Raw genomic sequence first — 10,574 nt, 5'->3', positions numbered from 1 at the left:
TAATGCGAAGGGACAGGTTTTGATGTTTCAGGTTTGCATCGAAGGAAATGCGTGACTTGTTTTTACCCCTACCAACAGTTATTAACAAACCCACTGTGAGTTTTGAACATTTTCTATTTTAGTTTCATGCTCTTAACCCACTCATCAGACATGGTGGTATCATTTGACTTGGTTCAATAATATAAAATGAATGATAATGAATTGCCACCCAGCTTTACACCTCTCCCAAAGTTTGTTTCCACTAACTTTAGGAGAGATGCAAAGCAAGTTGATGATTTGCTATCCATGTGCCGTAATTATACAAATTCAAAATTACACACAATTAATCCATGAGTTTGTATTAAGCATCCTCCATCATTTAAACTTGATATTGTGATTCCAGTACAAAGGATTGATAGTCCAATTACTAGAAGGCTACCGTCAGTGGTATCAAAATGTATTAGTTAACCCCTGAGGTTTGTTCTACTTTCATTACCACAGCTGCTCTATCTAACTGCTCAGGCAGCATGAAGAAAATGTCAGTGTCCCAGCAGCCTTGATTTGCTGGTGTTGTGAATGAAAATTTTGTGTTTCATTCTGGCTTTTAGCCACACTACAGAGAAGAAAATGTTTAGCTAAGTCTCTGTTTGCATGTAATTTTATTTTCAGGCACCTGGCCTGTTATGAACATGCAGAAGAACATAGACAGTGCTGCATTCTGTAAGTACAGGACCTGGCATGAGTTCAGATCCCTATTGTAGACAGGGCTAATGGTGCATACTCCATTGAACTTACCTGCTCACATTTATCTAATCATTACTTTTCTATAAAACCCTGCTACTGCACCCTCTTATTATCCATTTGGATCTCTGTGAATTGTTTCTTCCTCACTTCTGCCACCTGTAGAATTGGAATGCCTGAAATTTATATTAAATCTGATTCTTCCTTAAGGAATAGTTTGCTCACTTAATGCAGTGTTCCAAATCTGATATAATTTGAACATTTGCTAAGCTACTTGGACTGCAAAGTTAGCTGGGGATTGAATTTCCAACCTAACCTCCTAAATTAATGGTAGCTACTTATGGTCAGTAGTTTGATTTCTTCTAGAAAGAAATGAGAAGTACCATGCAATTTCTGTCAGCTTGTCACTGGTGCATATGTGCAACAGCACCTCTGAGCTTGAAAGTATCTTCTCTAGTAGAAATTGTATTATACATTGCATGTACATTGCACCTGACACATGAAGTGTATTATATGAGTAAAGAAAAGCTTGCTGATTACTTTCTAAATGTACCTCAAGTCTCAGCTCACTGGTTGCATTTAGCAACATACAAAAAACTCATTCTTCCTATCTGCAAAGACTTCTTTAACATCGCTTTGTTATTATTCTAAAAGGGGTGTGGGTGCCATTGGCTGGGCCAGCATTTATTACCTATTGCTAGTTGCCCTTAAGGAGGTGGTGGTTGCCTTCTTGAGTGATAGACTGTAGGTGGACGGATTCCAAGATTTTGACACAGTGACAGCGAAGTAACTGTGATATGTTTCCAAGTTAGGGTGGTGAGTGGCTTGGAGGGGAACTTGTGGATGGTGATAATCTCATGCATCAGCTATCCTTGTCTTTCCAGGTAAAAGTGGTTGTAGATTTCTAAGGTGCTGTCTAAGGAGACTGGATGATTTTCTGCAGTGCATGAAGATGGTTGATGGTACACACTGCTACTACTGAACAGAGTGAATACTTGTGGGTGCAGAGCCAATCAAGTGGGCTGCTTTGTCCTGGATGATGTCAAGCTTCATGTTTGCATACACTCAACAAGTGATTCCAACCTTCTGTTTCCCTGCTTAGCCATTGTGGGAAGCTTCAGTGCTTGATTGGTCTGCTACCCAAAGTTGCTGTGAATGATTGAAGATAATAATTCTTTTCAGAATCTTCACTCTTCTAAATGCATTGAGAAGGTGAAAGGATTGCAATGACCTTTCCATCTGGTTTTCACATGTTCTGAATTACTGACAATGAGGAAAGAGGAGGACAAGCAATATGAGTGAATACTATAGCTGGGGATTGCATCAAACCTCTCAATACATTTCCCTCAGGGTGTCGATGGTAAAATAACACCTTCACTGTAGCTGACAGAGGATCTATGCATGGGTTGTGCTTATATGTTATGGCTTGTGCAAGGATTGTGTTTTACAAAAAGCAATTAGGCATCAGTATGAACTGCTGCAGGAAAATCTCAAACTGTTCACTGCAGGACCAAAAGAGTCAAAATAAAGCTGAATGTGTCCTCAATTTCTGTGGCTGTGGTTCTTTGCACTGAAACACTGGAGATCTCTGTAATATCAGCCAGAAAGCTATAAGAATTGACATTACAAAGTGTAAAATGACAGCTAAATAGTCAATGTGGGTAGGAGGTTGTGAATGCTGCAAGGTCATTTGGCTGCTGGCAGTAGAACGACAGCACTCAGGACAACCAAACCTACTTATGGTTTAACTAGTTGTCCTTTAAAGGTACTGCTGGGGATCTCTACCAATAATGTGAGTCACCTGGCTGCCACGGCAGATATGCTGAGTATTACCCTGGGAGAAATCCAATGTTTAAGCATTCAAAGTCAACATAACTTTAACTGGCAGTACTGCATAAGTGTCCAATTTTGCCAGCAGGCATCCTATAGGAAGTTGCAGAAGGTTGTTTTGTAAACCTCCATTGTCATTGCCAGACTGCTGTGTGTGTAAAAGTAGACCCACTTTCGGATGTGGCTGTGGGACCTGATGACATATCACGCTTGCCATCCATCAAGACAAATGCCTTTCCCTGTCCGCCTCTGCTCATCATGTGAAAGAAAGTACTTAGGCTGCAACATTGGGCTCCTGAGTACTGTTGGAGTCTGTGCAATGGGAATGCAGAGGTGCTGATGGTGGCGGACACTTCTGATGTATTTCGTGCAGTACACTCTGTATGGTGCTGGTGCAGATGTACCTGTACAGAGCATGGAGAGTCAGAAACCTATGACTTCAGTCAAGTCTAACACCGACTTTACACTCAACCTATCATTTTCTCTGTTTTATATCAGAATGTACTCTGCCCATCCCACAATACATGTTTTAAAGGAATCAGCCTGGGACTTTCAGATAAGATGCTATTGACCATGATTTGTTGCTGCAGAGTTTATGGAAGTACAGTGAGCCATTTGTTGAAAGAGCTGTTTTGGAACCAGGGTATGCTATTTTGGACCTTCTAGGTCCTATGAGAAACTTCCTTTAAACACTCACATAGGAACATGTACAAGGGATGTACTGCCAGTGCGCTTTTTAAAGACATGCAATGCGCTGAAAACTAATCCTTAGGTTATCCACAGAAATCAAAAATGTGAAAAGATTTGGTCAAACTAAATCAACATGGTGGGTCAGTGGTTAGCACTGCTGTCTCACAGCCTGAGGAATCTGGGTTCGATTCCACCCTCGAGTGAGGGTCTGTGTGGAGTTTGCACATCCTCCTCATGTCTGTGTGGGTTTCCTCCAGGAGCTCTGGTCTTCTTCCACAGTCCAAACGATATGCAGGTTAGATGGATTGCCCACAGTGTCAAGAGATGTGCAGGCTAGGTGGATTGGCCATGGAGAATACAGTATGATAGGGTTAGGTGGGCCTGGGTGGGATGCTCTTCAAAGAGTCAGTTTGGACTTGATGGGTTGAATGGCCTGCTTTCACTCTGTAGGGATTTTATGAACTATCCAAAATTGTCAGTTTATCTGACTGACAATCTCACAATAAAAGAAACTGCCCTGTACTTAACAAGTAAATAACTGTTTTTTGTGAATATATTCACTTTAACCAAAGACAAAAAGAAAATATGAATTAGGATTAGATTTATTGTCATGTACTCACATGAGTATGATGAAAAGCTTACAAGTTACCACTTATTGTGCCATCTTTGATACCAAGATACCTCAGGTACAGATTCTCAAGTACACATTCTTAGAGGAAAAAAATAGAAAAATATAGAAACTAATAAGTCCAGCAATAAGCTAGAAAAAAATAAGAATTCAGAATAACAACCCTTCCAACCCAGACTGCACGGGCTTCACCTTGAGTGCAGGAATACCAGGAATTGAGTCTATGCTGAGGCCGGGAGGTTGAACACACATTGAGGCCGGGAAGTCAAATCCATGCTGAGGTTGGGAGATCAAGTCCACAATGAGGCCGGGAGATTGTGTCCATGCTGAGGCCGGGAGATCAAGCCCGCACTGAGGCTGGGAGATCGAATCCACGCTGAGGCCAGGAGGTTGAGCCCACACTGAAGCCGGGATGTCAAGTCCACACTGAAGCCAAAAATTCCACACTGAGGCCAGGAGATCAAGCCCACACTAAGGCCGGGAAACCGAGCCCCCAGTGAGGCTGGGAGATCGAACCCTCACTGAGGCAGGAGATCATGTCCATACTGAGGCTGGGAGATCGAACCCTCACTGAGGCAGGAGATTATGTCCATACTGAGGCTACGAGGTTGAGGCAACAGATTCAGTTATTAATGTATGTCAATTATTGATTAATCCTTTTATAATTATATTCCACTCCTTGTTAAATTCCCTCTCTCACATATAGACAGATGCACAAAGACTGAGGTATGGATTATAGGGTGGAAAAAGAAATTGAAATCAGGGAATACAGTTCATGAGCACCAGTCTGTACCACAGGATTTGATGAAATTACTTCTTTCTCTTTCTTCTGATTCATTGATGTTGATCTAAAGTCATTTGTGCACTGACGTTCACTCTTTCATTCACAGACAAAGAATTAATCTTTTCAATGTTGCTAAAGATGATTCATTCCTCTGTCAACAGGGGATTTACAGGGAAAGGCAAGTGGGAGGCAGCTTGCTGTTACTGGAGACTTTCCGCTATCTCCACATAGGAGAGAGAAAGAGAGAGATTTTTGATGCTTTCTCTTTGCAGCTAGATCTTTCTGGGCTCACAAAGGTCACCTGGCCATGAGTCAAACCAAATATTATTGTAAAGCAATTGCTCCATAGTTTCGAACTTATTGACTTTGCTCTACCTACTTCCACTTTCAGTATTCCAGGAATGGGCAACATTGTATACAACTCACAATATGTTCTAGCAAATGTGCTTGTTAAAACTGCACAGTCCCCTTGACTTAAGTATCTTCCTTTTTGAGTCTACACTCCAAACATAAAGATGTGGTGCTCACAGGCATCACCTTGGGGCTTTCTGGTTAGATGCTTCTGATCTTATTTTGCTACGTTTTTACAGTCAGAAGTGAGTGGAGTTGGACTTTTCCAAGTGTTTCAGGAATTTGAAGGCGTGTTGGGGAAAAGCCTGCTGTCACTTTTGGAAACTTTTATTGCAGTTCTTCCTCTCCCTTGAGCATGAACAAATATTCACATACCCTTGTTGATGTTTAACCACCATGCCATACACCCTACTTGTCAAAGAGTCATAGAGTCATAAGAGATGTACAGCACAGAAATAGACCCTTCAGCCCAACTCATAGAACATAGAACATAGAAAAATACAGCGCAGTACAGGCCCTTCGGCCCTCAATGTTGCGCCGACCGAATCCTACCTAACCTACACTAGCCCAATAACTTCCAAATGCCTATCCAATGCCCGCTTAAATGACCATAAAGAGGGAGAGTTCACCACTGCTACTGGCAGGGCATTCCATGAACTCACAACCCGCTGTGTAAAGAATCTATCCCTAACATCTGTCCTATACCTTCTACCCCTTAATTTAAAGCTGTGTCCCCTTGTAACAGCTGACTCCATTAGCGGTAAAAGGTTCTCAGTGTCTACCCTATCTAAACCCCTAATCATCTCGTCCATGCCAACCAGATATCCTAAATAAGTCTTGTCCCATTTGCCAGCATTTACCCCATATCTCTCGAAACCCTTCCCATTCATATGTCCATCTAGATGCCTTTCAATGTTACAATTGTACCAGCCTCCTCTGGCAGCTCATTCCATACATGCACCACCCTTTGTGTGAAAAAGTTGCCCCCAGGCCCCTTTTAAATCTTTCCCCTCTTACCTTAAACCTATGCCCTCTAGTTTTGGACTCCCCTATCCCAGGGAAAAGACCTTGTCTATTTACCTTATCCATGCGCCTCACGAATTTATAAATCTCGAAAGATCACCCGTCAGCTTCTGACGTTTGAGGGAAAACAGCCCCAGTTTATTCAGCCCTCTTCTTATAGCTCAAACCCTCCAAACCTGGCAACATCCTTGTAAATCTTTTCTGAACCCTTTCAAGTTTCCCTTTAGGTACATCTTGTCTGAAGGCCCTCTCTGAGTCCCCATGCCCTTTCCCCAGTCTCCACTGTAGACTCACAGTGTCAGTGTCCAGTAGGGGAATATCACACACAGGCAAGCAATTGAACAATTCTAAATGTAGACTTTTATTGACAGCCAGCAAAAGGGAACTCAAATTAAATGAATACAGGCTACAGTTTGCCCCCAGAATGTGAACCAAATGTTGGCATCTTGACCTTGGTGGTCTATGAGGTCTCCAGCTAGTGTCTATTGGAATAAAGGCAAAATATTGGTCAAGGCCAGAAATCTGAAACAAACACATGCTGGAGAAACTCAGCAGGTCTGGGAGCATCTGTGAAGAGAGAAACGGAATTAAAATTCCAAGAGTGGTCTGACTCTTCTTTAGAATTCAGCCATTTAATGTCGGTTTCAGAGCCAATGTTTGATGCATTAGAAGTTGTACTGCTGTGCTCAAACCCATTTCCCAACACAGACTCACATCAAACGTTTCACTTTCTTTTGTGTTTGATAGAATCCACTGTCATACTTACATGGCGTATGATGCAGCGGTGTTCCCCTCATCCCAAAACACCCTTGAAAAGTTTCATAGGTAATAGTCTGCTTCTGCCCAGCATTGCCCATCCTGCATTGCTGAAGTAGGGCTTATCTCTGAAACATCAATTCTCCTGTTCCTCTGATGCTGCCTGAGCTGTTGTGCAATTCCAGCACCACAATTTTTGATTCTGATTTCCAACATTTGCAGTCCTCACTTTCTCCTTTTAAGTTATTACCTCTAAGTTCTGCTTTACTGAGAGGACAATTTTACGTTAACCAGCACCAAATGCATGGTGCAATCCACCTTTGATCAAATTTGATGCATAAGCACATGCAAATCTGTGAAGGAATGTTTATAAATGAAATGTTGTGAAGTTCATGCCTTTGGCTCTTCACTGTCCTATGCTCCAGCAAAGGTGGATCCTGCACTCTTGCCAATCAAATTGACACTGGTACTGCCCACCCTGGGCACTGTCCCCAGTCATTGTTCAGCTGTTTTGTGCAGCCAGGGAATGGTAAGTGATAGCAGGGATGACATTTTGAGTTGGATGCCACCATCAGCAAGTTCTGCCCAGTCTTTAGGTACTTCTTCAGAGCTTCCATCTCTCCTTTTACCTCATAGGACCCCAACAGCCCATTTCCACCCATCCCCCAATGTTGGTAGTCATCACATTGAACACTACCTCCAGCTTCCTCTCTGTCCCCTGAATCCCAACATTAAACCTTAATAATACCCACCCTGTTCCACTGTGCTTCATCTGAGGAGGGCGCATTGAATGTCACAGTTAATAACCATCCCCTGCCCCCCCCCACCCCCATCCTGCAGCCTGGCATGCCCGTGTAACCCCAGACAACTTGAATTTCCCTCAGCATCATCCTTCCCACCTCCACAAATGACTCTGCTTTCCTCTTTACCAGTGTTAAGTTCCCCACCAATCACCCCCCCCCAACCCCCCCCCCCACCCCCAACCATTTTCGACATGATCCCTCCTTGGCCCCTAAATGCCTCTTTTTAATCTCTTTTAATAAATGAAAAACAGAACCCCAAGACCCCAAACTGACTTTGACAACCAGCCCACAGAGAGGACTGACCCAACCCCTGACTATAGACTTTGCAGCTCCCCAACTGATGAAACATGATTCCCCTGACTGCCACTAGTCCTATTAGACTGACAGCTGCCCACTCACTGGATGGCATGGGGATAGATCCCCTGATGGTGATTGCTCCAAATGGATGACTGACTGTGGCCAAGCCCCTGGACTGTGCCCAGGACTGATACCAGGTTCCCCAGACTGAACTGAGGACAAGTCCCCACTCACTGTCCGACATAGCCATTTGGTTGAAATCACATACAGTATATTGGGTGTACAGGCAGCTGGCACATGATGTAAGTATTACATCAAAGTTTCAGTGTGTCATGCCGCCAACTGCTCCCCACCCTTGACCCAGATAGATACCTACTGACAAGTATGACAAAAAAATTGTCTGCAGGTCTCCACAAAAGGGCATATCAATAAGGCAGTATGGATAGTGTTAACCTATATGTCATGGGAGGCCAGGCAAGGCATAGATACTACAAACATGCTGGTAAATGAGAGCTGAAGTCATGAGGTACCTATTGTCATACCCATGCTGAGAATGTTCAATTGATCAGCACATTTGGTAGATGGAAACCTGAGTATTAATGAGATGAGTTGAACCATTAAGAATGTGTTTAAAACAAATCCCCTTATTTACCACTTATTCTTGGCTAGTTAGACACTCACCATGCTGCTTGGCAAAAGCAGAAAGGATACAACAAGATACTCCTGATCACGAGATCATCTTGGGTAGACTTCTCTTCTAATTCTGTCATATATCTCATCAAAGCTCACTTTACTCAGACCCCTATAAGATTCCACACAGTCATCTATACAGTACAGAAAGAAAATGTCTTTGAAGAAAACTTAAATCCACTTAAGTCATCACTAAGTTCTAAGAACAAACATGTATTCAAAACCACATCAAATGCAGATGATTTCATTATAACCTGTTAAAATTGTCAAACTATCTATGTTCTCAGTCCCATGAATACCTCTTTGAGCAAATGTTCTGCTCAGTTGAGCACTTTGAAAGGCTTTGAAGCTCAGACAAGCATTCAAAATGGGATCCATTATCAAAACAAACCATTGTAGCTCCATACAATAGAAACTTCTGAAATTGAAAGCTTTTGATCCATTTCTATGCAATCCTTCAATGTAATGGAGTAGTTGATAGTTTTCTTTAAAGATTTCAAATTGTTTTTAAGTTAAAGACAAAAAAACTGCAGATGCTGGAATCCAAAATAAACAGACAGGAGGCTGTGCCCTTTCACCATCTCTTGATGCTGCTTGGCTTGCTCTGCTCCCCTAGCCTCCTGCTTGACTGCTTTAAAGTTAAAGTACTCTGGGTATTTGAAATACTATTCAAACCATCACAGGAAAATTACCAAGCAGTGCTTTAACCTTTTTTGAATGCATATTAGCACATTTTCCAATGGGCAAAATACTCTAGTACACCTGAATGCTTACACAATGTTAATCACTGTAAAGGTCACCTTATCTTTACATGACGGAGCTCTATGCTCAATTATTGTAGTAAATCATATCTAGCTTATGCTACAGCCTCTAAGAATGTGATTTGAAGTTGTCCAAGCACTAAACGCTCCCCTGTTAGAATGGGCTTAGCCTAATTTTCCCAAACTCGATTTTCCAAGATTTCAAAATACACCTGTCCTGAAGAAAATACTTTGGGACATAAAATATAAATTTCCTCTAGACCGCTCAATGGTAACCCTGACCTCAGGCCAAACATACAGGATTACAAACTGAACCAACCCCAAAACTCTTGATTATTTTGTGTTGGTCTTTTTTTTGAGAGGGAAAGTCAAATTTATGGATCCTAGCCTCAATTTTACTGACAGCCTCACTCATGCTTGACTTTTTTGGGAGACAGAAATATGGGGAAATATGCACACATAGAAAACAATAGTTTGCTAACAGTGATATCTGAATTTTGAAATTAATTACTGGTAATCATTAGGCTATGAATACTTAATGCATTCCTATGACAGTCCCTTATCATTTTTACTTAGAAATTGGCTCACTTTAATAAACACAAACATGTTACACATTCCCTTTTGCAGCTTACTTTAAAAATGTCATTTCTTTACTGTCAGTTCAATTTTTTTTATTCAACAACTATCACTGTTGCAAAGCTATAATAGTTTTCATTATCAAGCGATCCCCTTCTTTTCAATTTATAAAACTTTATCATAAGCAAAATGGTTTTTAATACAAATTGGGGATACTAATATCACCTTCCATATTGGAAGTGTTAAGGCACACAGTTTCTATAACTCAGCAAATATTTACCATCCTATCTCAGTTTGATTCTTACCTGTTTTTGCAGGTAGTCAATGCATCCTTTTGTTTGAAACAGAAGCCAATCTTAGACGTACAAATTAGGATTCTGTAATGCCATCAGTACCCTGATGGCATTTCAACAGCTTACTGATTGGTGTGCTGTCACGGCTGCCGAGTTTAGTAACATACATGGGAAAGCAGAGAACAGGAACTGTGAGAAAGAAACAAGATCCGGCAGTTAAAATACCCAAGACTCAAACTGATGGTGATGGCAGATTTGATATTTGTCTTCTGCATACCATCCTCTGCACAACCGCTGCTCTTTGCCTGTTCAAAACCTGCACCCAGTTAAAACCTTCCCTATTCTACTTTCTCATGGTACACCTTCAATCCA

At 41.8% G+C, this 10,574-nt stretch overlaps 1 long non-coding RNA gene across 1 annotated transcript; it reads right to left on the bottom strand.

Moving 5' to 3' along the window:
* Positions 1-3,895: 3,895 nt before the first annotated feature.
* On the bottom strand, positions 3,896-10,341 carry LOC132819443 (uncharacterized). The gene is made up of 3 exons (XR_009645082.1): positions 10,215-10,341; positions 8,564-8,706; positions 3,896-4,468 (listed from the first exon to the last, which is right to left on the bottom strand). It is a non-coding gene; the product is annotated as an uncharacterized LOC132819443 (long non-coding RNA).
* Positions 10,342-10,574: the final 233 nt, after the last annotated feature.

The sequence above is a fragment of the Hemiscyllium ocellatum genome, chromosome 10, assembly GCF_020745735.1.
Source record: "Hemiscyllium ocellatum isolate sHemOce1 chromosome 10, sHemOce1.pat.X.cur, whole genome shotgun sequence".
Lineage (NCBI taxonomy): Eukaryota > Metazoa > Chordata > Chondrichthyes > Orectolobiformes > Hemiscylliidae > Hemiscyllium > Hemiscyllium ocellatum.
This window is presented reverse-complemented; position numbering and strand designations above follow the sequence as displayed.